Here is a 27,310-nt window from a genome sequence, read left to right on the forward strand (position 1 = left end):
TTTGCTGACGTTGTATTTCTCTTTAATTTTACCTAATCTTAATTACGGTCTTTTAGCATGGGGTAGTGCTCATCAAACTTTATTAGATAGACTACTGTTATTACAAAAAAGGGCACTTCGTGTTATTCGTGGCGTCCCGCCACGTTCCTATACAGATCCATTATTCACTAAATATAAGATTTTAAAAATTAAAGATTTGTATTTTTTTTTTCAACTTGGACAGTTTATGTTTAATTTCAACGCAAATGCACTTCCCTGTATATTCAATTCAATGTTTACAAGGAATCAGTTTTTCCATAATTATCCCACCAGGCAATCTTCTGAGTTTCATTTACCCCTTCTGAGAACATTATTGGCTCAGAGTACATTTTTATATAGACAGGCCCTAGATTCTGGAATTCATTAAGTTGCGAAATGAAAAATTCTCCTTCTTTGTACTCTTTCAAGCGGAAGTTGAAATCCTTTCTGTTAAACCCTCTCTGATTTTTCGCTTTTATTAACCAAGTCCCAACAGCCACAGGGTTCATCATCCAACCATCAATCAATTAATCTCTGAATTTATGTTATAATGAAATAGCCATCATAATCTCTGCACGGCTGTATGCAGCCACCAGCTGTTTGAAGCACCTCTTCAATTCCCTCTTCAATTTCCTCCTTCGTTTCCCTCTTTCGTTTCCCTGATCAGCGTGTAGGCATTCTCTTTCTTCTTTCCTTCTTTCCTTCCTTTTTTCCATCTATTTTGTCGAGTCGTGTCATGTTGCAGGTGTCTCCTATTTTGTTCCGTCTTGTCTTAAATTATACTTGGCTATGCATATGCAAATAAGTATTTCATTAGATTTTTCTTGAGGGGTTCACAATCTAAAAGCTTGCTTTTTAGTGGACCTCTCAGTTCTTTTTTTTTCCAACTGAAACATAACCTTCTATTTTTTTGCGTATACATGCATGTAACTTTATTATTGTATCATTTGATATCATTTGCAAGATGTATGTACACGATTGTGATATGATTCCTAATTTATACTGTGTTATGTTCTGTTGGAAAAAGGAGAAGAATATAATAAAATGAAATGAAATGAAATGATAGGTATTATGTATAGCAAGTGTTCGAAAGTATGTTTCGTGTATCAAATCAACTTTTAGGTACCTTATTTATGCACTTATTCATAAATGTTGAATATCATTATTATGATGATGATTATTATCATCATAATTATCATATTATTATTATTGTTATTATTATTATTATCATTATTTTTATTATTATCATTATCATAATTATAATTATTATCAATACTATGGTTATCATTATTGTCATTTCAATTATTATCATTATTACTACTACTACTACTACTCAGTACTACTACTATACTACTATTAGTATTGTCATTGTAATCATTATCATTATCATCATCATCATCATCGACATAACTTTATAGGAAAAAAGGAGTTCTATAGATGAACTAGGTCATGTTACACCTGATACGCTGCTGCTAGATCGTATTCGTCATATTCTTTGCCAAACTATTTGGTACAATTTGAAAGTGCGCCAGTCACTGTTATCACGGAAAAGTTTTGGAAATTCCGTGTAACAAATGACGAAATGTGAATTTTTTCAAAGATTTCTTTTTCTAATCCCTTAAAAGGATGGTACAGAGTTTTGGTTGAGATGAGGCTTCAGATTTCCAACGTTTTTTCATGATTATTTTTTCTTTAGATGATGAGAAACCTTTAATGAAATACAGAAGAGCATTAATTTTAAGACAAATTGAAAGCTTCTTTGATGAATATTGTTTTTGAAATGGCTGAGATATTCAAACCAAAGTGATCCTAATAAAAGTTGGGACCCGCCTTTCGTTAGGATCGCTTTGTTTACTTAGTTTTTGGATATCTCAGCCATTTCAAACCCGATTTCAACATGTAAACTTTGAATTCGTCTTAGAAGTGTATGCTCTATAATAATAATTCTATTTCATATAAAAAGTTTTTAATTACTCTTAAAAAATAAAAACCTCAGTCCCCATATCAACCAAACCTATCCACCCCTTTAAAGCACACAGTGCCGACTACTGTATCTGGACACTGGACAGGGTTTTTCTCAAATTCAAAATGTTTTACTATTAAATTCCCTCATGCCTCTTCTGACTGCTACGATTTGTGTGCACATCAGGCGTCGTCGGTATTCAATGCATAATAATTCAACTATCCCACGTGCTACGTACATATTACATGTGTACTGCTCGTGCCAACCACCTGGCTGAAAAGGCCGATATTTCCGATTTGAACTTAGTATAAAGTTAAAAATGACAACAGCCAACGAGAGCGAACACTAGAAATCGCCTGACATAGCAATTTTTGTTTTTTCTTTCGTTCATTGTTAATTCGTTAAGCCGAATTTTCCTTTTTAGATTATGATGTTGGAAGGGTTAAATTCTCATCAAAATGAAAGTCATCACTGTTTCATGCTTTGTACACGGTCTACAGCACACACACTAATCAATAATTGCGGTTACCATGGCAACGACAAGGCAGCGAAGAAGCAGCTGTGAGGTTTTGCAGTCGTCGCCATAGTAGCTGTTAAAACATACTATCATCGCCTATTTCGCTATGTTAAAAAAGGGTGCCTTGATTTTGTGTGTGTGCGTGAGTGTGTGTATATATATATGTGTGTGTGTGTGTGTGTGTGTGTGTGTGTGAGTGAGTGCGTATGAGCCTGTCGGTTGACAGGTGCATATTCAGTGGTTTGAATTTACACCGAAATTCCTAAGATCTATTTGTGATTAAGAAATTGACTTTCCGTCACAATGAGAAAAATAAATATCATATATTGTGATCCATGTGTTTTGCAATGACTTTAAAGGGTTAGATTTTGCAATGGCATCTAAGTTAATTTTGGTGGTACTTATTATCAGTTGATTAAACAAGAAAAAAATATATACTTTTGAATAATTCTGTCTTAAAAGAATTATAATAGCTTTCTGGTACAAGGTGGCACAGAAGTGACCCTACGACTTTCGACTATTTAATATTAATGAATGTAACCAAAATTATTGTACTTTCTCTCAATTTTCTAATAATTCCTTAATTATGAAACGTTATCACACTTATCCGTTTAAAGGGTAAAAATATACCACGGATACAAGTTCTGATGATTATATAGTGATTTGATATGTATAATCAGTAAGACTTTTTTTCAGGCATGATAAGCTCATATCTCTACAACCCTCGTCTCCAAAACATTATACAGAGAAAAGGGTCTTACGAAATAATGGTTGGGATGTTATAAAAGAACGGGTGACTCATACGTGAATGAGGTATTTTTGCCATCTCTACAAAGAGTAAGAGGAAGTTTAGGATTCAGTCATTGTCAGCGGCTGTCTATTCGGCACTTGTCATGACGGTTTTCTCAATGTAGCGGGTGGCGTGTTTCCGCGTGTTAGCCGCTCAACGCCTTAAAAGATGTGCAGGCATCGCTGGTTGCTCAGCATATATAACAAACGTTTCTCAACAGACGTCGCGTAATGGGACCCAGAAAAATGAAGGAGGAAATAAAATCATTGAGAAATTTCCAAGAGTTATCTAGCCTTCTGTCAATGTGTTTAGGATTTGTTGTAAACGCTCCCTTCACATATTTTTTTAACGGAAAGGGGATATATAATTATATAATATATGTATTGGAACAAGTTCACTCGGTTGACAGCAGGTTCATCCGTATACCTGCTGTCAACCGAGTGAACTTGTTCCAATACTTCTGTCTAAAGCTCTTCCTTTGAGGATATCGAGCACTCTTCATAGAAGGATAGAATCACCAAGTGTATATATATATATATATATATATATATATATATATATATATATTTACATACTTAGATAGGTGGATTGCAACTCATACTACGACTAATACTAATTTTATACCATAAATTACCTTACTGATGATTTCAAGGGTGTTATATACCTCCCTTGTTGTCGAGAGCATGTTGTATACTATACATGCGGTGGATGAAGCACGACAAGTTACTTATGTCCATAGGCGATGAATTTCTGTGCTTGCACTGGATGCTAAGTGCTCTTTCATTTTTTTTTTTTTTGGCGATCCTCAGGCAAGTCTCGAACAAGTTCCATGGTATTCAAGAAGAGTATATGATGCTAAACTACGCCTAATATTGAACGTCTTAGTTAACTGTCGCATTGAATTTGTTGGTGTTGGTGTTGCTGTTGTTAGTCGGTTGCTGTTGTGTTACACGAGGGCAGTTATTTGTGTAATGGATTTAATAGATATTTTTCTTCCCACATGAGGACCTTGTGACAAGTTACTGCATTGCATTCACTTGTTCATACTCAGTAGATTTCAGTGATTGGAATTCGGTTTGCAGGCATTAATTGATTCTATGTCTGTTGTCAGGAATAACCTCTGTTATAAACTCAGGCGTATACGACTTGAATATGATAGCAATTGGTGCATGAGCAAGAGCATGTTTGGCTCTTCCTCTTCTTCTTCTTCTTCTTTTCTCTCTCTCTCTCTCTCTCTCTCTCTCTTTATTTTTCTCCCTACCTCTGATTTTTTACTTCTCATTGTTTGATATCTTTGCCTTATATGAACCTTACGTATATACTGCTATTGTTTACTGTTTCAGCTATAGATTTGTGTATTTCTTGTATAGTCATTTCTCTTCGTTTGTTGTTGTCGTTGTTGGTTTTTTTTTTGCTACTCTCCCCTACTGAATGTTTTGTGTATTGTTATGTCGTTTTTACTTTGGTTGGACCCCTTCGAAAAACAGCAATTTGTTGAAAGGGCTATCCATCCCACAAGTGGTAAATAAATAAATACAAAATACAAACCTGAGGGAATGATTTGAAATGTGAAGATTGCAGAAAACACCCCTCTCTGGACAGTTTACTATCGCGAAAAATACGACAAGGCATAACATTTACATTGGAACTCTCCATTTTGACGCTCTAACACTCACAGTTATTATTTTTTTTCCAATTCTGGACAAAAAGTGACATCTGTATTAGCTGTGTATTCAAGGCAAGAAAAGTATACGTATAGGTATAAAAAGATCTAGAAGATAGCAATTAGAAACGATCGAAAGAGCTAAGAGAGTAGAATAAAGTGGAGCTTGGAAGAAATGGATAGACTACTGAATATGAAAATATGTACACATGTAGTTATACATGTATAGAATAGATATATGTTTAAATAGAGGAGGAGGTATACTCATGTATTATGTGTGTGCACATTTAAATGGATGACCAAAATATCACTTAAAGTTTATAAAAAAATGAATATTTTCTTGGGAAGATTTTGCGTTCAATACATTCCTTGATCCCTTGCAAAATATTAGTCCATAATTGTCTTTCTGATATAAAGACAAAATAAACTGCAGAGTATACAGTACGTCCAAAAAAAAAAAATCACAATCAGAATTTCACATTGATAACACCCACTATGATTAAATTGTCTACATGCTACGTCAGGGTCTTGAAATATAACATTTAAGCTCTATTTTGCAGAAAACCCAATTTAGCACTTCGATGATCTTGTGTGTGAATACAATAGACAGAACTTGGAGAGAAGAGATTCCCGACATCCTCTATAAAATTCCTCATTTCTCTTTGACCACTGAAGCAAATACGAATGGGGTTTTCTGTCAGATGTGGGCAATGAGTAATAGTTTCATACCCTGAATTTGTATTTAGATTGATTCAATATTTTTAAAGATATCATTGCGGAGGGTCCGGTTGTCATTTTTTGGGGACAAACGGTATAGTATTGGAATTTTTGTTTCCATAAACGAGGAATGGTGGTTGAGGAAATACGTACAGACCATGAATTTATGATGGCGGAAGTTGTGCACTATTCAGCACGGTGACTGGCTCTTGAAATTTCAGCTGCGCTTAGATTTGTTTCTTACATCTATTCTTTAATCCAGTTACAATCAACGGTAATGCCGACCTACGAGGCCTCTTAATACAGGCAAGACGTGCTGGTGGTGGTACGGAAGCCATAGGGGCGTGGACTATCTCAGACCCAACCAATTTTCGACTCCTCCAGTGCGGCGATGGAATAACTTCGGCGATCACTCACGCGAATTCCAACGTGAAATCTCTTCCTTTAACTTTTACTTGGACGCCTCCCGACGTAGGTGGTGAAGCCATATACTTCACGTAAGTCTAAAGATAGGAAGCAAAAAGTTAAACTGGATTGCATAGTTATAGTCGGAGAACGGATAGTGTTAGAATCAGTAGATTATTTGAATTATAAACCTAAACCAATCGGTCTAAAGTCAGAGAAAGCAACAGGTATAGGCCTACATGACAGTCAGATCTCCTTGAACTTAAAGCACGAAATCAATTGTGACTAAACATACTGAAAATCGTACTCTTGTTATTAGTAGACCCCTACAAGAGAAATTCGGACGATAAAATATGTCTGTTTTTCAACATATCAATTTTTATAAGTTTGATAAGCGTCAAGTTGGATTATATGTATATATATATATATACATGCATCTAATCAACTGATGACGAAAAAAGAAAAAACGGGCGATTTTCACATAAGAAGATCAAAAATCAACGATACCATCTTCAATCATAGCTTGTGTTAGTGTAGCATTATTGCTCTATCTTGTTTAATTTGGGTTTGTTTGTTTTTTGCATTACCTGAACAGCTATTCGATTTCTTCTCCATCTTTTTCATTTTCTTTTATAGGGAGCGTTATTGGTTAATAACTTCCTACAAGTTTGACTCTTTAGAGGATCATTTTTTTTTCCGTCGTGATGATTACTTTTCTTTGTTACCATGACAAACTGTGCATTGTTTCTTCTTTTTTTGTTTGTTATACTATCATTCGTGCATATACTTTATGTTGTGTTCTCTGAACTGTCCGTATCATACTAATGACAGTGAAATTGACAACTTGTATTGCTTGGAATCATGTTTCTTTTTTTATGATGGAAATGAATAAACTATTGAATTAATAAAAAAAATGAAAAAGAAATAGAGTCAGTTATAAGCAAAAAAAAAAAAAAATGTGCCTATCAATGTGCGTATGAATGACTCTAACATGGAAAGGAGATGTGATGGCATGTAGTTTTCATTACAATGATGATGTGGAGTACAGTAGAGAGGTTGGAAGACTTTCAAGAGAAGGTTCTCCTTTTCAATACTGCTGCAATCAATCACAGACATTTCCGACAAGTAGGTTACTTTCGCGTTGTTGTACCTTTTCACAGGGCCACGTTTGCTCAGAGCCGTAACATCTATTGGATAGCTCAAACTTCTCCCACCCTTCAAGGTTTGTTGATTCTTTGTGCTCTTTCTAACCATTGCACGTTTGTAACTTGTATACAAATATCCCGTAGACGCTCTGTTTCTGCAAACCCCAATTCGAATCCAACCTGCGTGTCTGTTAGTTCTGTTTGTAACCCTTTGTTCATTTTTAACTACCGTGGTTAGCGCTAAGCTGTGCAAACAACATTGCCTTTGTGATTGAACTTGACATTGCTAGCCCCTAATTTGATAACGATAAGTAAGGGCGTAATTTTTCTAAATTTGAAATGAAGAACTGGCTTCCAAATGATCGGTTTCCAACTGATTATACACCATTTCTCGCATGTCAGATAGGAAGAAGGAGAACTCTTCAGGTGGCATGCTCGAATCATTTCAGTATCGCCATTCTTTGCTGAATCACACGGCGGCTTGCTTCCGTCCTCTACCGATAAGGACGAAGAAAGCGAATGTCCTAGTTGTTTCTTCACAGTATGACGTCATCGTAGGATGACGTCACACACTGTCCCGAAGTTGACACAAGATGGCAATATGAATATGGAATTTTCAAATTCGTGCGACTTTGGCAACCCAAAAAGACAATAAATAGCTGAAGCAAGTACAGAAGGTTACACGATGGCACCCCTATCACAAATGAAGGTTTGAAGTAGATGTGAATCTTCATCAAGAAGTTTACCGAAGGACAGAAGCAAATACAATGGCTACACGAAGATTTTGCCACCGCTCACGAAGGCGCAGCGGGAGACTGAGAAACTCCATCGGCGGTCGTACGATGGTTCAGGATGCCCTCATTAATGGCCCGAAGTTTATACAATCCAAGCCGATCAGAGCCGAACATTTCCTTTATCGTGTGACCATCTTTGCTGAACTTCGGGACAGTGTGACGTCAGCTTCAACAGAGATCTATTCTTTATCAGCCTCGACAATATGAAGCAGCATGCTTATTATGTACCTTGCTATAATCAAACATAATGTTATTCCTTGTGCTACTGTAACTTTAACTCTAAATATCCCCCTTAATGCATGCTTTCCAAAATTAGAGAAGCATAGTCATAGTTTGCACCAATAGACCGTTTCAGTAATGTATTCAAAATGTATTCATGCTTTGTTCACAAAAGCTTATCTACATGTATAATATAGTAAACGTGTGCACGAGTGAATTATGTTTCAGCTCTTCTATGTGTTTATGCTCTTCTCGATTAATCCGTCTGTTCTCTTCCTCTGTAAATGCATGATCTGACATCCTGATGTAACAAATAATGCATCGAACAATAGAAAGTTGCAACCTTGCAAACCCAACTATTTGCAATAACGGACGTTGTATCACCTTAACTGATGGCGGTTTAAGGTGTGAGTGTTTTGACGATTATGAAGGAACCCTCTGCAACCAACTTATAGGTAAATCTTTTTTTTTCTCAAGACAGGTCTATTTCAATCTATTCTGCATCCAATAACTCTGCACTTGAACACAATTCGTTTTATAAATTTTCACAGGTGCATTTCGTCATAGCTCACACTATTGAATCCAAATGTGCTCTTATGGCTACCTTGGAAGTCTGTAGATGGGCCTTGTGAAAACGTTTTTTCAGTCATTATCATAATCATCTATCATGTCTATGGAACGAATTTTATCAAATTTTGAACTTAGTTTGTTAGTCTCTTGTTGCAAGCTTTGACATACTCTCTGCTTGCTGAACAAGATTTTCACCTTGATATGTGTAATGTTACCTATGGCTTTCTACTCTTCCCGTTGGACGCAATTCAACTGGCAAGTAATTTTGTTTGTCATCTAGCCATATGTTTTACACAAAACTGCTCCTAAAAGCCACACCATGATGGAAAACAGCGACAAGAATCAATCATGAAGATGTGAGATGAGACAGTACTCCAATAAGATATAACTTCACGTTTTTCTAAAACTTCACATTCTCGCTTTCAGATGATATCTTATCATAAATGTATTTGCCATAACCAAAATTAACGCTTAACCTAAGCTTCTGTTATTGTTTTGCTGAAAATTATGTTAAGCTAAAACAACAACAACAACAACAAAGTTCTGACAAGCTAACAAGTTGCTCGAGATCACTTAAAAAGTGACGGAAAGATATTTGCTACTGACTGGCTCTCACACTAACTCTTAACTGTAATCTTTTGACTGAGATATACATAATCGGCTCTGTTTCACAACAGGGTGGGGTAATATTCACAGCAAGTGCACAGAAATTAATCTGTGGCACACACCACAAAAACAGGGCCTAATGTGCACACATATAATATCAGATAACAACATATAATAACATGTGATATACATGTATACTCATTCTGAATATATTCGAATCTTCTCCGTTCCCGAGAGCAATAATTATGATAATTAATGTAATTTTTAGTAAGGGAAAGCCGGATGTAATTTTAAATCTCTGTGTACACCACCAATAATTGAGTGAAATGTATTTCGTATTGTGAACACAGATAACTTTATTGCCAATTTGAAGACGAACTTAAAGATCCGGAAGAGGTGGGATAGCTCGATAGAATCAATCTTTCTCACAATCGAAAACCTACTGCGTGTGTGCTGCTCATTTGAATAAAATTCGTTAGACGATTTCCTAATTAATATCCGAGTCTAACCAGCTTCTTATGACATATTTATATACAGATCGTGTGTCTAATATGTATATAATATTGTTTATGAAAGGAGGTTCTCCGTGTATGTCGAATCCATGCGAGAATGGAGGCACTTGTTCGGATTCCAGCGACATGACAAGCTACACATGTGAAACAGGTACCCTAGTGGAATGGGGCTCCTAACAACCATCTCACTAACATCAAGAAATATTTTCTATTTTTGAACGTATAAATGTACGTACACGCTCTTTAATGGCAAACCACTTGGCTCAATGGAATAGTCTACGGGGATCAATCACTAACGACTGCTTCACAGGGGTCATATATTTTATTATTTCTTTTGTCTGTTTCCTCTTTTTGTTGACCTTAGAATTAATCTAATAACTTGATTAACTTAATCAATTAGAGGAAAAGATGGAATTTTGATCCATACCATATCGCACAGAGCTGTACTTTGTTTGTGTCATTTAAAGATATCACAACTATCATTTTGTCGATGCATTACATATCATTCTTTCTTTCCTGCTGAATGAGAAAATAAAAGAATCATGTAACTTCTCACTTTTCTTGTGCTTTGTATATTACTATTTCTCTTCCTTTGTCTGTCACCTCTTCACCTCTCTTGTCCTCTCTCTCTCTCCATACAAGCATAATCATATAGATAAGCATAGTCGTCACAGAAAGATTATGTTCGCTTTGTATAGCACACGCCCGGTTCTATATGCACTGTTGCATTTCATTGATATTCAATTGACAATGAAACTATAAATGTAGGCTCAAAACTAATACATGACCATATTGCTCTGCGCTGATTACGGATCACTGACTATGAAGAACTTTCTCATTATTCTTCTTTTCATTCTGATAAAATTAAGAATTCCCTCCTTGGAAAAAGAAAATGTCAGATCTTTCTCTCTATTAAGACACTTTAACTAAAAGATAATGGATATTTTAACGGATATGGAAAATGCATTTCGAACCCATGGCATTTAACCGATACTTGCTTCGTGCGTCAATTAGTACATTCACTGGAGTGCATTATTCGCAGGTTGTCACAAGGGTTTTAAACAAACAGTCAATAAAAAGAAAATAGGCTTACACCTTATTCTTTAATTTCTACAGCAACGTTCCTGTTGAACTAAGACATTGCAGCGGAACGGGGAGGGGCGGGGACTGGAATGAACTGGATTGATGGGAGGGGGCTGCATCCCCGCATTTCTTGCCCCTCATTAAGTAAGAAAAGAAAAAATGACACCCCGTGGAGAATTCACTATAAAGTTTGAAAAATTCTAAAATGAACTACCTTTCAACGTTTGTCATATTCGGCTTGCAAAATGCTAAGACTTTCATCTACGAAACTCTCAACAAATTTATTTTTGCGACTATTACAAGTAGACTATCAGTATGAAATGCACTTTTATGGCATAACGTAAACTCCACTCATACATATTAATTACATCCTTTATGCAACTTCATAGTTGAGAAAAATCGAATATTAATATTTCCATCTAACAATGTTACTAATGAACCTTTCAATGTCTTTGGCTAATGAGTGTTCGCTTGTGGTGCATCCTCCTTAGTTTGCTTCAGTTAAAATGTTTAATATCCAAAGAAATTATTCCGTCATTTCCTAGCCACTGAAAACCGTTTCAGGTTAAAAGGTAAGTATGGAAATACAACATCGAGTTGCGTGTTCAGCTCATTAGAAATAAGACGTGGAAAACAGACAGGACACCTTCTATATCCTTGTGCTTTGTATTCTTATATCATTTTTCAATGAAGAAGCCTGTACTCATTTTTCTTTAAATTAGAATCGATAGAATTGTACAGCAAAAATGGAAACACAGAGATCAGTACACTGACAAAAAAGGACCAGTATAAAATATACTCGTATATGTTCGCCGATTGCCCGACCACTCTAATATTTCATAAAAGCAATCAGTATGTGCATTCTTGCAGGAGCGACAATGAAGTTAAATGTTCTGAATACGAAATGAATCTGAATGAAAAAAAAAAATGAATTCGATTCAAACATTCTCTTTCAACCATGTGTCCATGTACTGTAACGCAAACAGAAGGCCAATAAGACCAAAGTCAACGACAGCAATAACAACGACGACGACAACAAACAAACAAACAACAACAACAACAACACACTGAGGAAAAACAACCCTTCATGCATGCATTATTACTTTTCCCGATTGGTAATGTTTCTGAAAGAAAGCGAACATTTTTTGACCTATTCGACGACCTTTGTAGTAAATATTTCGTTCGCCGTTGTGTTTCAAGCTTTTGTTGCACCTAATATTCGAGAATGTTTTTTTGAATGACGGATATAGCATCGATCAGTTGATGTAACACAGTGCAGAAACTTGACAGTCATTTGATTTGTTGATGTTATTCACGCACCCAATTTTCTTCGTGAATTTGCAAATACTTTTCTTTTTCTTTTTCTTTTTTGGAAAGGCTTCTAAACTGAGCTTCTTACTTGCGCTTTGTTGTTGTTGCTGTGTAGCTGCAACAGCGGTCAATTGCGATCCGAACCCCTGTCAGAATGAAGGAACCTGCTCACCGAGAGGCGATACGGGCTTCACGTGCTCGTGCACGGCGGAATACACCGGAGACACATGCACAACTCCGGGTAAGCAATCATGCGGGTAGGCCTACAGCCATCTCAATGTGAAACTCCAAGGCAAAATTTTCCATGGGACTAATAGTGGGGGGCGCAAGGGATTTTTGGTTCAAATTTTTCCAAAAGCACCAAAATTTGGCACACATGTATCCCAAACCATACTATTTCGATTTTTGATGGGCGCCAAGAAGGGCGCCCTCTGGGACGGCCATATTGGCAAAATCCAATATGGCCGCCATATAGGTTTAAAGGTCACTTGCATTTGAAAACATAAAAGGGTTACAATCATTTAAAAAGTCAGGTTAAGAGGTTTTCTGGGTCAAGAAATTCGAATCTGAAGTTGTTTTTTATGGTCTGAAGTCAATTTTACCTTATAAGGTCACCTTAAGGTCATTTAGGGGTCAAGCCATTGTATTCATAACAGTTTATTGACAAAAATGGCTTGCCCATGGTCAATATTCCAGGAATGCCAGCCTTAGTAATAGAATTATAGTTGTCGACGGCTGAAAAAAGGCGTATTTCTTGTGAAGGGCGCCCTCCGGGGCGGCATATTTACAAAATCCAATATGGCTGCCACCTACGTTTAAAGACCAGTCCATAACAAAAAACCTTTAAAGTGTTACAACAATTTTAAAAGTCAGCTTTAGAGGTTTTATGGGTCAAGGAATTCGATTCTGAAGTTGTTTTTATGGTCTGATGTCAAATTTTCCTTATAAGGTCTCCCTAAAGGTCATTTGGGGTCAAGCCATTATATTCACAATAGGTAATTTAGAAAATGGCTTGCCTATAGTCAATATAAGAGGAATGCCAGCCCTGCTAATAGAATTGCATTTGTTGAGGGCTGTGGGAGAGGGAGAGGTGGGCTTTCTCACGAGCAACATCAATACATCTGCTTTCGTGTTAAGATTTCAAACACTAGGTATACACTCATGAATTATTAGAACCCCTTTCTGAGGGTAATTAGGTTTAAGGGATCTTACTCAGATCCTTATTTCACAATCAAATTTGAAGACTTGGTAACCCTTCAATTTCATTTTTAATGATTACTTACGGTAATTTGTTTCTGCATCATTTCAATTATGGCCTGCTATAATATGGCTACACAAGCTTTTAAGTGAGGTTCTGTCCAAAGCTATGGAATATCATAGTTCATGTCACAATCATTCCGTTAATTATTTTTACATTACAGGCGCTAAGAGGAAATGTCCTCACCGACTGGTCATATTTGCGGAATTCAATATATTTGCATTTGCTTTAATGAAAGCCAAAAGAGCTAGTTAGAATTATGGGTAATGCCCTTCAAAAGAGTTTTCAAGATTTGATTATTGGATTATTATTTCCATCTTCATCTGCAAGGAATCATATGAGAAATAGAATCCTATAGCTACCTAATATATCAATCGTTTAGCAATAAGGGGGGGGGGGGGCTACTCTCTATATTACCAGCGTCCTTGACGTTACCACTAAAAAGAGAAGTGTTTTTATTTCTCTGTTGCAGTTCAGGGATCCTCAATCACAACAGATATTCATAATTCAGATTTAAATTCAATGGAATAATAATTATGAAGATCACTCCTAATCTGGATGAAAAAAAAAGACAAAATCTGTTGTGTTTAAGAGAGTTTTTAGTACATCAATTTGGCATCAATTTGCTATTTTCGAACTTGTGTAAGAAAGTTCGATTCTAAAGTTCTTATAGGAAATTTATGTGCCTCCACAGCTTAATATGCCGTTCAGGGAACATGACGGTCCTGGTGACGCCATGTAGGAACAAGCATATTTCGCAGGTGCTACAGTCATGACAGTGACACCATTAACAGGGTACAGTTTAGATATGCTATAGTACAACTTTCATGACACCTTCAAGGGCCTATTAAGATTCTATCCAAAGTGCTTGGAGGCAAATTGGTATGATATCACAAAACTTTATAAGTTGGTATCTCGTTGGTCTGAAGACTATGATATAGGTTGCAACTCTACTCTCCGCAACATCTCTACGACGCACGTCTCCTGGAGAAGAGCCCAATCTCCAGGATTCGCAGGAGAATCGAACATTTCCGATTTTTGCAGAGACTATATCCGTCTTCCAGCTTGTCTCCGAGACGTCTTAGAGCGAAGTCTCCATTTCTGTGGTCATGTAGTGGGGACTAAATTTGTCTGCAACATCTTCGAGATGTCTTCGCATCTTGTGGAGACCGTAATAACACAATGGCGATGAAAGGGTGAAGTCGCTGAGAAAAGACGTCTCTGATAAGTCCCTGCGACTGCAAAAGCCGTGCCAACATCCCCGTGACTTCCAAGCAAATAAGTTGTCCCTTTGTTTGAAGACGTCTTGGACGTCGCCCTGGAAATCGCGTTAGTTGTGACAGCGAAAATACAATTGTAATTTCTTCGAGACGCTGGCATTGCGACAATGTCTCCTCCCGTCAGATAGGCCCTCAATCCCCCCCCCCCCCACTTTAAGTTTGCGGCAATATCAAACTACTGACCATGGCTCGTCTGACACCTGCTCTACATTGTGCATTTTCACCTTCATTCATTCATTCATTCATTCATGCATTCATTCATTCATTCATTCATTTAATTTCATTAATTTTTTTTTTCATTTCCATGTTTTCCACCTCCCAATGCATGCCTTGAAACAGCTGTGGTGCAGAAGAATGAAATTTGGTACTGAAGCATTGCGGAGAGTGGCTGATAGTACTAGTAATTGCCATGTACCTGTGCCATCTTTCCTCCAACTCCACTCCCTGAAGTCAGGGATCACATCAGATAGGGTGGTTTCTGATGATCTGCTCCCATGTTATGACGAGATGATGCCTACCCTCGTTGACGCAGGCTGCCCCATAAACCTTGTTGCTCATCAGTCATTGCTGGACATGAGCACAATTATTAAAGTAGTTAATGTGTCAGTGAGCTCTGGTTTGCTGACCCATACTACTTAGGCATTTTGCATGCCACATCAAATCAAGTCTGAAGTAATGTCGCACCCTGTCAGTGCCTGATGATGTTGGGCTCTGGACAGTGCTGGAAGAGAGGTATGCTGTACAGGAAAGAGCTGAAAAGGCCTTTATCTTTTCAATACCACGACCCACCCGTAACTCCCTCGGATCAAAGGGATAAAAAAAGCACACTACCGAAGATGTGATGTTATGCTCATCCGTGCGATTGTATACTGTTTTCAGAAAATGCTTTCAGAAAACATTATGTCATCCTTTGTAAGGATATCTTTGCAAAGATCGCATCTAAGTTGTTGGAAAGCTGAAGGGTTGTGAGATCAATTCCTGTTGGATATTTTCCGTCTCGAATCAGGTGCTCAGGATGAGTTGTCCGTCCCATTTATTCTTGGATATCTGTGCGCTGATAAATGAGGGCAGTACTTTATTTTTCAATCTTAATTTTAGGAAGCCGCTACGCTCTTCCAATCATAATTTGAAATTTGAGTGGTGCCATCACCATCTCTTGTCAGAGGACTGCACAGTGTTGCTGCCCAAAAATGTTAAGATTATTTTCTTCAGGATCAGTATCCCATACAACATCAATAGGTGTTCAGTTTCCCTAGTCATTTGCGCTTTCAGTAAAGAAACGGTTTCGTTTGATAAAAAAAGATAAGAAAAAACCTTCAGCCGAATTGTCTTCACCTACTCTGATACGATACTGCCATTAAAGGACTTTAATGATCGAATTTAGTTAACTGCCCCTAGAATACTGGCCTGACCTGGATTGAGGAGCTCGATTCCCCTGAAGCAAGGGAGAGCAAGCATACACTAATTTCAGCCGGAGGAGAATCATATCGCTTGCCAGTTGGAAAGTTATATAATTGACCATGAAAGGTGACGAGGTGGCTCAGTCGGTAGCGTATGGCTTGCGGTCTAAAGACTTGTGTTCCGGCGCGGGTTCGAATCCCACTTATCTCAAGTCTAGCTGAGCAATGGTGTGTGTTGTCTTACCGTCCCCTCTAGTAGAGGCACAACACTTTGCACCTCATCACTTGGATATAAAAAGTGGAAGTCCCTTGTGTGAAAGAATCACAAACCCGACACACGAAAAGATCCCGAATCGGCAGTCCGTTATCGGAAAACTCAAGGTACATAAACCGGTAAAGTGGTCCACCCCAAGTACATACAACTGACCAGCTAGTTGCATACGTGCTATCCAGCTATCTCGCCAGAAGGAAAAACGAAGACAAAATAAGATTAGGCGTGTTTATTACCCTCTTTGCCATTACACCCTGATTCGGCACCTTGGAATAGGATGGCGGCCGTATTTAAGCATGCATGTATATATATATATATATATATATATATATATATATATATATGTATATATTATATAAACAAAGAAAGGAACAACTGAGCAGAAACAATTGATAAATAGTGAAACTTTGGGCAAAGAAAATGAGAAAAGAAAACGAAACCGATGGAAGCCCATTTTCTGTGCTCAAAATTTCATATAATATCTTAAATATTTTTTTTATTCATTTGTCATTATCATTATTGATATGTAGGAGGATTGAACCGCTCTTAGCCCTAATTGACCATTGAAAGATGACAAATGGGACAAAATAGGGGTACCAGTGAATTGCAGTTGAATGCTCACAGACGTCATTTCGAAAAATGCACAAAATGCCTGATTTGACCCTTATTTGACCTTGAAAGTGACCTTGAGAGGTGATAGTGACCTTGAATTGCAGAAATGATATCTAGAATCACATTCTCTAACCCCGTAAAATCTTCCACATGGGATTCATAACATTAATCAACCTTTTCAATTTGTAACTGCAGTTGACCTTTAACCCGGATGGCGGCCATATTGGATTCCACCAATATGGCGGCCCCAAGGGTTTTTAGTCTTGGCGCCCATCAAAAATCGAAAGAGTATGGTACAAGGGACCTATGAGCCAAATTTGGTGCTTTTGGAAGAATCTGAACCAAGCAACCCATTTTGAGCCCTTAGGCCCCCAACTATAATCATGAGATTAACCAATCGAACATACCTATTGTCAAGATCTATACATATCTATGGTAGATTACTACTGGAATCGCTTATAAATGTTGTAATAAGACAAAAAAAAAAAAGAATAATCCTTTACAACGCAATGAGGGATAATGAATACAAATCATTCATGACATTTACAGTAACCCAAGCGTTTCCGTACGATATGGCCAAACGAGTTTGGAATATTCCTCATAAAGGCTAAAGGCCGTGTCACACCAGCCTTGCGTGCGACTTGCAAAGAACAATTTTGACTACCCGGAGGTCCCCGTAGATGATCCGCACATGACAGTACCTAGCACGTATCTCAAAAGTAGTCGCCCGGAGGTGCGCACGCATATTTTTTTACCCGCAACCGCGTTTAGGCCCTGTCACACCTTTCCGGGCAAGCTACTCGGGCTTGTTACGTGTAGGGATTTTCTAGCATACCGGACATTCCTGAGGGCGGAAAAGGATTTGAGCGAGTCTGCGCATGTGTCTTACTTGCTGGACGCGTTATACTTGCGAGTATACTGTGTGACCTTTGTACCAGTCGCGTGGGGGCTGACAACTCAGTGAAGGAATTCCTCAAATGGAATGGCTGAAATCCCTCAGAATTTCATTATCTTGGCTGCATACGGGACTGCGAAGTACCTGCGTGGGAATTGCCTGGGAAGTACTGCCGCTAAGGGTCTCCTACTGGCGTTCTAAGTGGACCTCTACGGGCATTCCCGCGGCTCACCCGGAAAAAGTTTTGGTCATGCTCAAAACTTGGCTGCGGTTAAATCGGACTTGCGTGAGCACCTCCGGGCAACTACGCGCTAGATACTGTCAGGTGCGGACCAACTGCGGAGAGCTCCGGGGAGTAAATTTGTTTCCCCGCAAGTCAAGCCGCAGAAGTTCCCCCGTACGGTATGACAAGGCATGAATGAAAATTGCAAACATTCTTGTTCGCCCGCTGAAAATCTTCTACGTGCTGGAAACTACCTCCTCGCCACAAGCCCGCGTAGTGGTGTGACACGGCCTTAAATTATTGATGAAATACAGTATGTGACATACACAGCAATTAAGATTTCATTTTTAAAATGTAAGTATTCTGTCTTATTATTTCTTTTGTTGGGTTCCCGTTGTGAAATGATTGTCTGAGTCAAGCGTGCACAGCGGATGCAGATGCTAATAGTAATGTTCGGTGTGAGTGTGTGTCTGGTTTGCTGTACGTATGTATATGCGGTCGTTGTCGATATGAGTGTGCTATAGGAACCGAGTACATGGTAACAAAGAATGTTTCAGGCACTTTGTTGTTGTTGTTGCCGGCGTTCTTGTTCCTATTCTTGTTTTTGATGTTGTCATCGTCATCGAAGTATAGGAGTGCTCAAAGCAAAATATTTTCTTCTAAACCTTAGTCTGCGTTAAAGTCACAGGTTCATTATCAAATAATGTTGTCTTTTTTTATTGTACCTGACTGTTGATGCGTGAGTTGATGGTTGCCAATACATCTCTTTGTCTCAAATGAAAATCGAATGTGATATAGAGATGCACTTGCTCGCAGGTTAGATGGTTTTGAACGCATTTTGCCATTCCTATCAATAGAGAAGTGACTGCAATGTAGCTGCCCCTTCTGCTTATTTTTTTTTTTTTGCCTAGTTTATCATAGGATACGCTTTTACTTCTTTGATAGTAAATGTGTTAACTTTAAGGGAGACATTCGCTTCTTGTCTGTTATTTCCTTTGAAGGAATGCTGCTGGGTTTTCTCTTTCTCATTTTACTCTACCTTGACACATTCAACTTTAGTTTCTGTTAATGCTTGTAGACACGTTTTGGCAGGAAATTCCTTCTGTCAAATCAAAGCATGACATGTTTCTTGTTGCCATTGCAGTGAAGTATAAATTCACGTCCCTAATAATTTGGTCTTAATTTCTTGGCGCGTAGACTTTAACGTTAATCACTCTTTGTATTTCTTTTGCAATGAGACAGGAATTCATAATTCCCATTTCTAAGTTGATGAATTCATTGGTCAGAGCATTACCCCCAAATGCTTTCACTCCTGTGATAGCTGTGCTTCATTTATCACCTATATATGTCACATCTGACAGGCAATATTATCGTCCGAATTCAATATGAAATGTGTTTTCTTCTCTAATTCAATCCATTCGACCCTATTTTCTGATTTTCACAGGTTGGAAGAGTGATCCGCGCAAATCAAGGTGGTGATAAGTGCCATAATGTGGTATATATATATATCACTCCACGCAGATCAGATGTGATAAAACTTCTATCAAGTCGTGTGTTTGTTTAGTGTATTTGTTTTTCGTTATTTTAGCATTCTTCCATCTTAACAGCGTATCCTGGATGTCTCGTCTCTGAAATCCACTTTTTGTTGTTCAACAGTCATTTGGCAATTTGTCTGTCATTGGTGACGCCCACATCGTGAATGGCTTATAAATTGTGGTTCCCAGAAATGCGCTTTTCTTCATTTGCTAATCCTTGCTCGTTTCTGTTTGACTTCGAAATGCAAACCATCTATCATGGCAATGTATCTTAACTATTAAGTACCAAGGACACCGTGTAATAGCTCTCCCTGTGAAAATGGCGGAACCTGCACCATTCAAGGAGACAGCATATCAACTCTAATGTGTGCCTGCCCGGTCGGCTACACGGGCGATTACTGCACTGTTCAAGGTAATTTTTGTCGATTGCTCAAGCAATTATACTTGTAATCATCATGCACAAACTTGCATGGACATAGACACAACACAATGCACTACCTGCTTATTTTGATCAAGAGTATTTGAGACCCGCTACAATCAAGCGCGCCGGAACACTTCTGTTTTTGTTTTGTTTTGTTTTGTTTTTTTTTGGTGGGGAGGGGGGGGGCAAAATCTCAACGGGGGCAGTTATCTATGTGGCGATGTGAGATCCTCGGCGCGGGAGCGAAGCGACCGAGCGGGGGGGGGGGGGGGGTGTGGAAAGGGGGATCCCCCCACTGTAGGGAGCTTTTGTAAAACAGGGTACGACAGTCGCGTTTATAGACCATTTAAAAGCAAATTTCTAAGGAATTAAACATAGTGAAAAATAATGATTGCGAAGGACTATGATTATAACATACGGGAGTACATAATAATGTTATGGTGTGAGATCCTCGGCGAGGGAGCGAAGCGACCAAGCGGGGGGAGGGTGTGGGAGGGGGGATAACCCCTCCCACGGTAGGGACTTTTTGTAAAAACAGAGTATAAAAGTCGCGTTTATAGAGAATTTAAAGCAAATTCCTAGGGAATTAGCATATTGAAAAAATCAGTTGGAAGGACTATGGTCATAACATACGGGAGTATACATTAATAATGTGATGGTGCGAGATCCTCGGCGAGGGAGCGAAGCGACCGAGCGGGGGGGGGGGGGAGAGGGTGTGGGAGGGGGTACCCCCTCCCACGGTAGGGAGTTTTTGGAAAAACAGAGTATAAAAGTCGCGTTTATAGAACATTTAAAAGCAAATTTCTAGGGAATTAACATATTGAAAAAAATCAGTTGGAAGGACTATGATCTTAACATACGGGGGTATATGTGATGGTGTGAGATCCTCGTCGAGGGAGGGTCCGGGAGGGGATACCCCCTCCCACGGTAGGGACTTTTTGTAAAAACAGAGTATAAAAGTCGGTTTTATAGAGCATTTTAAATTAAATATCTGAGGAATTAAACATAGTAAAAGAAATCACTGCGAAGGACTATGATAATAACTTATGAAAACTTTTCATTTTACTGTAAGTACGGGCAGAACGAACGAGCCACTTGCACTTTGCAATTTATCTGAAATGTACTCCTTAAAAGCTTAAACATGATCGCATCGTTCGAACAATAAAAGATATTCTTATACTGCTAGAAAGCAAAGAAGAAAGTGAAAAATGTAAGGTTTACTAAAGGTAGGATGTTTCAGCGGGCACACTCGAGGACACGAGGCTACCATCTATACTAAATGTACTCATAAGTTACTATTAGTGTATAGATACAATAATGTATGTTGTTAGTGTATTATAATTTTCGCCCCGTTAGGGGCGAAAATTGTTGCATTTTCAGTTATGAACTTACAACATTTAGACAAGAAATATGCCTTTATTGTTCATTTTGGTCTTTAAATCAGTGATTAATATTTGTTACAGGGGGCACTGGGGGGGGGGGGGCCAAAACTCGTCCTCGCCAAAACTCGTCCTCAGCGCTTGACAATAGAAAGTATGCTCTTAGCAACGTCCACAATGTTCATTCAAGCTTAGCGCCAGCAGTCTACACACGACCAATCAGTAACCAGGATGCTACGCACTGACCAATAAGATCACTCCCTCGTTACTACGGGCGGAGTCTAGCTGCAGCGCTAAATCCAAATATTCGGACACGTTCCTGTTCCGTTGAAAGTCGGAAAATCATGGCCCAGAAAAATGCTATTTTTTCCCTTTCCTTTGACCATTTAGCTCCGAAATTTTTGCAGATGATAGACGATACATTACACAACAAAATTCTGCCATAAACAGAAAACCGATTTTTTTTTTTTTGACCGATTTTGATGATCTGACTTCAAACTCGATTTTCTCGGCTCAGCCATCAGCGACTTTAGGATCCTTTTGTTACGGAGCCCGCCAGGTGACATGAGGAAAAAAAAACTCAATGGATTATTGCGTTCCCTCGCAATAATTATTGCGTTCCCTCGCAATATTATTGCGTTCCCACGCAATAATATTGCGAGGGAACGCAATAATTATTGCGTTCCCACGCAATAATTATTGCGTTCCCTCGCAACAATTATTGCGTTCCCTCGCAATAATTATTGCGTTCCCACGCAATATTATTGCGTTCCCTCGCAATAATATTGCGTTCCCACGCGATAATAGGGAGCTTTAGATTTTCGACGCGCGGACGTTCAAAGGGAAAAAAAAAACATGGTCTGAGCGTGCGCAGTAGCTTGACGTATGCTACTGCGCACGCTCAGACCATGTTTTTTCCCCTTTGAACGTCCGCGCGTCTAAAATCTAAAGCTCCCTATTATTTCGAGGGAACGCAATAATATAATATTGCGAGGGAACGCAATATCATTGCTAGGGAACGCAATTATATTGCGAGGGAACGCAATTATATTGCGAGGGAACGCAATAATATTGCGTGGGAACGCAATAATTATTGCGAGGGAACGCAATAATCCATTGAGTTTTTTTTTTTTTTTTCCTCATGTATCACGGCATCCTACGAAGACCGCCAGGTGACATGAGGAAAACAAACTCAATGGATTATTGCGTTCCCTCGCGATAATTATTGCGTTCCCTCGCAATATTATTGCGTTCCCACGCAATATTATTGCGTTCCGTCGCAATAATATTGCGTTCCCACGCAATAATATTGCGAGGGAACGTAATATTATTGCGAGGGAAAGCAATGATATTGCGTGGGAACGCAATAATTATCGCGAGGGAACGCAATAATCCATTGAGTTTGTTTTCCTCACGTCACCTGGCGGGCTCCGTATCACTTCCATGATCACTTGTCGTGTGTGCTTCATAATGAATGCGAATGAAGATTCAGGTTTGATACGTTTAATTCACAGTATTTTTCTTCGTTATTTTATTGTTTTTATATTGTGTGATTATGTTTATGTAAATGTTTTGCATCGTTGGAAATGAAATAAAATGAAATGAATATAGCTGTGCTAAAAAAATATGAAATTTGATAACCCCTGAAAGTACGTGACCACCCATGATCATAGTGATGGCGAAGCAATCTTTGAAGCAATTTTTGAAGATTTCGAAATGGGGTTTCTGTGATAAAATACAAAATAATACCTTTTAAATGATATATTGATCACTACATAATAATAAAGGTATATTTTTGAAGTTATGGTCAAAAGAAGCAAACATTTTCTTATTATTCTCTTTATTTTTCTTGACCTTTAATCGCAAATGTCTCCATTTGACAAATATTGACTTATCGGTTTTTTGCAAACAAACTCTTAATATATATATAGGATGTGTGTGTGTGTGTGTGTGTGTGTGTATGGCTTTGCGGAAATGTTTTGGTATAGCCACCATGTCTTTACAACTAATCAGTGCTGACCGCCGGCTTTATTGAAAATGTACGGTCTACTATAACTTTGGAGGTATTTCTGCTTTGATATTCAGATTTCTCTTTCTTCTATTTCAGGACAGCATATTTGTGACATCAACAACCCTTGTGTTAACGGAGGGACGTGTTTTCGCCTGCCAGGATCAACCACATCTTATGCCTGTGGCTGCTCATCTACTTACACAGGAACCAACTGTGAAATTGGTGTGTTTGCTGTATTTCATCGCGTGTAACCGTCAATGATTTGTGTTGCATTTCGTGTGTGTGTGTGTGTGTGTGTGTGTGTGTTTGCTTACATAATAGATAACACCTATAGAGCGCTTAATACTTGCATCTCTAAGCGCATGAATACAGAAGAATCAAAAAAACTTAAATCAATATACAGCATATGATTACCAATATTTGATATACATGAACACAGAAAAGATACAATATATTGATTAAATGTAAGTTTTAAGCAATGACAGAACATGTCTTATCGCCATAATGGGGACAAGTGCGAAGACCGTTTGATAATTACAGAAAAGAGGAAGAAATGGGATGTCGGGTTAAAGTGGAAGAGCGGAGGGAAATCAAGTCCATGATATAACATTATTTCATATCTTATAAACCATAAGAAGGATTTTAAAGGTGATACGTTGATGCACGAGAAGCCAATGGAGTGACTGGAGTATAGGGGTAATATGGTCAGATCTTTTTGTGAGAGTCACTAGTTTATCAACTGTGTTTTGGATTCTTTGTAGTGGGGCAATATTTGAAGCAGGGAGGCCAATCTTAGCTTAGATGACAAAGGGCTAGACAGCGAAAGTTTAATGAATTCTATACGTCTGTTTAATCAGTGCTTTCTGTTTCAACGTCCAACAACCATATTGCCGTTTATTGCAATTTTTAGCTTCTCGGATTTTTTTTTTTTTTGTTCTCTTGCATAACATAGCTTTAGAGATAACAGGGGTTTACGCCGCGAAGGTTCCAGAAATCATCATTATTTCATATTATTTCGTGTTCTACAATGTGATATATCATCCCCTTGCCAACAGGAAGCAGTATGCAAGTGTACGTCTACTGATAGAGCTGATTTTTTTTTTTTTTTTTTTTTTTTTTTTTTTTTGTAGAAGAACATGTATGCGACAGCAACAACCCTTGTGTCAATGGAGGAACGTGTTTTCGCCTGCCGGGATCAACCAGTGCTTATGCCTGTGGCTGCCCATCTACTTACACAGGAACCAACTGTGAAATAGGCGAGTGTGCTGTGTTTCACCGCTCGTAACTATCAATTATTTCATAAATTCTGCTTCTTTTTATCATTTGTACTACATGCATCATCCACTTGCCATTAAGCAGCTGTGTGCATTTTAAAAGTAAATTTATAATCATGGTAGTTGTATTTTATCGATGATGTTCAATAACCAAGTTTTATATATATATATAGGCCTATAAAGCCCTATGTAATTATAAAATTTCGACGTTAAGTCCATGATCAGACAGAGCAAAGATTATGACCTTTCCTCACACCTCACTTCTTGAATAACAAGGAATATTCATAAAAGTTATCATATACTACAAACTCCTCATGTTTTCTCATCGTTTCCTTGGATTCTTAGCTGGTGTAATTTTTGGCTATTCCTGTTTTGATATTTTTATTATTGTTGTTATTATTCTTTTTCAGTTTATTGTTATTATAATAATAAAAATGATTATAACAATTATTATTATAATTATCATTATCATCATCATCATCATCATTACCATTTGCAGAACAACACATATGTGACAGCAACAACCCTTGTGTCAATGGAGGAACGTGTTTCCGCCTGCCAGGATCAACCAGTGCTTATGCCTGCGGGTGCCCAGCTTCTTACACAGGAACCAACTGCGAAACAGAAATTGGTAAGTGTGTCCCATCTATCTGTGTAAATGAAAACGCAATTTATATGAACAACTTTTATGTGTACACTTTATTGTCATTTTTGTTTAAATCATTTCACGAACCCCTTAGACGCTTCTTTTATTCCTAAATGATAAGTTACATGAATCAATTCAGTTTCTTCATCCAACATGGGCAAATTTGCAACTATACAAGCTAGATAATTTATGTTATTTAGATGTGAATTAACAATAATTAGTTTAAAGTTGTTGTAAATGTACACTGTAGTTTATTACATCTTAGTGCTTCCCCTTTTTATTTTTGCATTTCCGTTTTTATTTTTGCCAAGGGCACATCTGTGACAGCAGCAACCCTTGTCTCAATGGCGGGACGTGTTTTCGCTTACCAGGATCAACCACTTCTTATGCCTGTGGTTGCCCGTCATCGTATACAGGAACCAACTGCGAGATGCAGACAGGTAATTTCTATCAAAATTTATCACACATCGTAGATTCGATATTTCCGTGGGCACTGAGTTTTCAGTCTGTCCAATGATGATCTTACAATGGCCAATAGTTCTTTGAACAATTTATTTTTTAAAGCTTACATCCCACTTTGGTGCCATGGTGCCATTGGTGCCAAATTTCAAATGAAACTTGACATCGTCTGCGAAGATTCATTAAAGAACACAAAAAAAAAGTAGCCTAGTGATAGAAATTTTAGATCTTGTTGGCTGCTTTACATCTTTCCTTTCTTGAAATGTTTACTGCTTTATCCGGTTGACATGAGAACAATTTGTAGGGTGACTATTGCAAACTCAGACTGCATTGATGCTTTCTTTCAAATGGGTATCCAATTGCATTCGATAAAACGACACAGTCGGCCATTTTCCTATAGGAAGTTGACAGAGGAGGTTTGCATAATATCGTTACAAGATTTCACGAATCGAATGATATGCTTTTAATTACTGTCATAAATGCCTGACGCACCAGCAGTCCTTGCTTATACGTTTCAGAGTTTGAACATTGATTCAGGTATTTACTGTAGACTCATTAATTGTTCGTCACTTTATGGTATGATTATAGGAAACGATCCATTTATCGTTATTCAAGAAGCGTACAACCAAACAAAACAAAACAAAACAAAACAAAAAATGCTACTTTAATTTCGCCAGGGTATGAAAATATAGGATGTTTCCTTCCAGTAAAATCAAGAACATTCTGAGTTTAAGTTTTCTTAAATTTTCTTTTCGTTTTGTTGATTTCCCGCCTTTTTTAAACAAGGTCTTCCCACTGAATGAGAGATTGTTTCGTATTCTGGTATTAGGCCTGCGATATTGGAATTGAAGGAATTCAGAGTCTTGCACGAGCAATTCATTAGAATTACGTGTGTACCTAGGCATACAGTAAGATTTATACTGTGCTTTTCCTTTACAGTATTTTGTGTCACTGGATGGGTAACTGTCTCTATTGTTACTTTCAACTGACTCAATTAGAAATCATTATTTCGTATAATCCGTCAACTGTACACTATATATATTTCTGCTCTGTAAATATCTGTTAAGATTTGTGAGCATGTTTAGCATGTTCTGCTCTGTAAATATCTGTTCAGATTTGTGAGCATGTTTAGATGTTTGTTCTTCTATGTGCTTGTCTGACTGTTTCTGATAACTAAGCTGTTACCCACTGCACCCTTGCTCCAAATGAATATGTCCCTAATCGTGTTGAAATATCTTGTCTCACTGAACATTCGTTCATTATTTGTGCTCTAACACGTATTATGTCTTTTTGTATACTAACTCATTTTATCTTTCAGGAAAACTCTTATTGG

General features: G+C 38.0%; 1 long non-coding RNA gene across 1 annotated transcript; it reads left to right on the forward strand.

The window, feature by feature from the left end:
* Nucleotides 1-24,797: 24,797 nt before the first annotated feature.
* On the forward strand, nucleotides 24,798-25,887 carry LOC140227176 (uncharacterized). Its single transcript, XR_011901020.1, has 3 exons — nucleotides 24,798-24,854; nucleotides 25,372-25,503; nucleotides 25,830-25,887. It is a non-coding gene; the product is annotated as an uncharacterized lncRNA (long non-coding RNA).
* The last annotated feature ends 1,423 nt before the right edge of the window (nucleotides 25,888-27,310 follow it).

The sequence above is a fragment of the Diadema setosum genome, chromosome 4 (assembly GCF_964275005.1).
Source record: "Diadema setosum chromosome 4, eeDiaSeto1, whole genome shotgun sequence".
NCBI classification, from domain to species: Eukaryota; Metazoa; Echinodermata; class Echinoidea; order Diadematoida; family Diadematidae; genus Diadema; species Diadema setosum.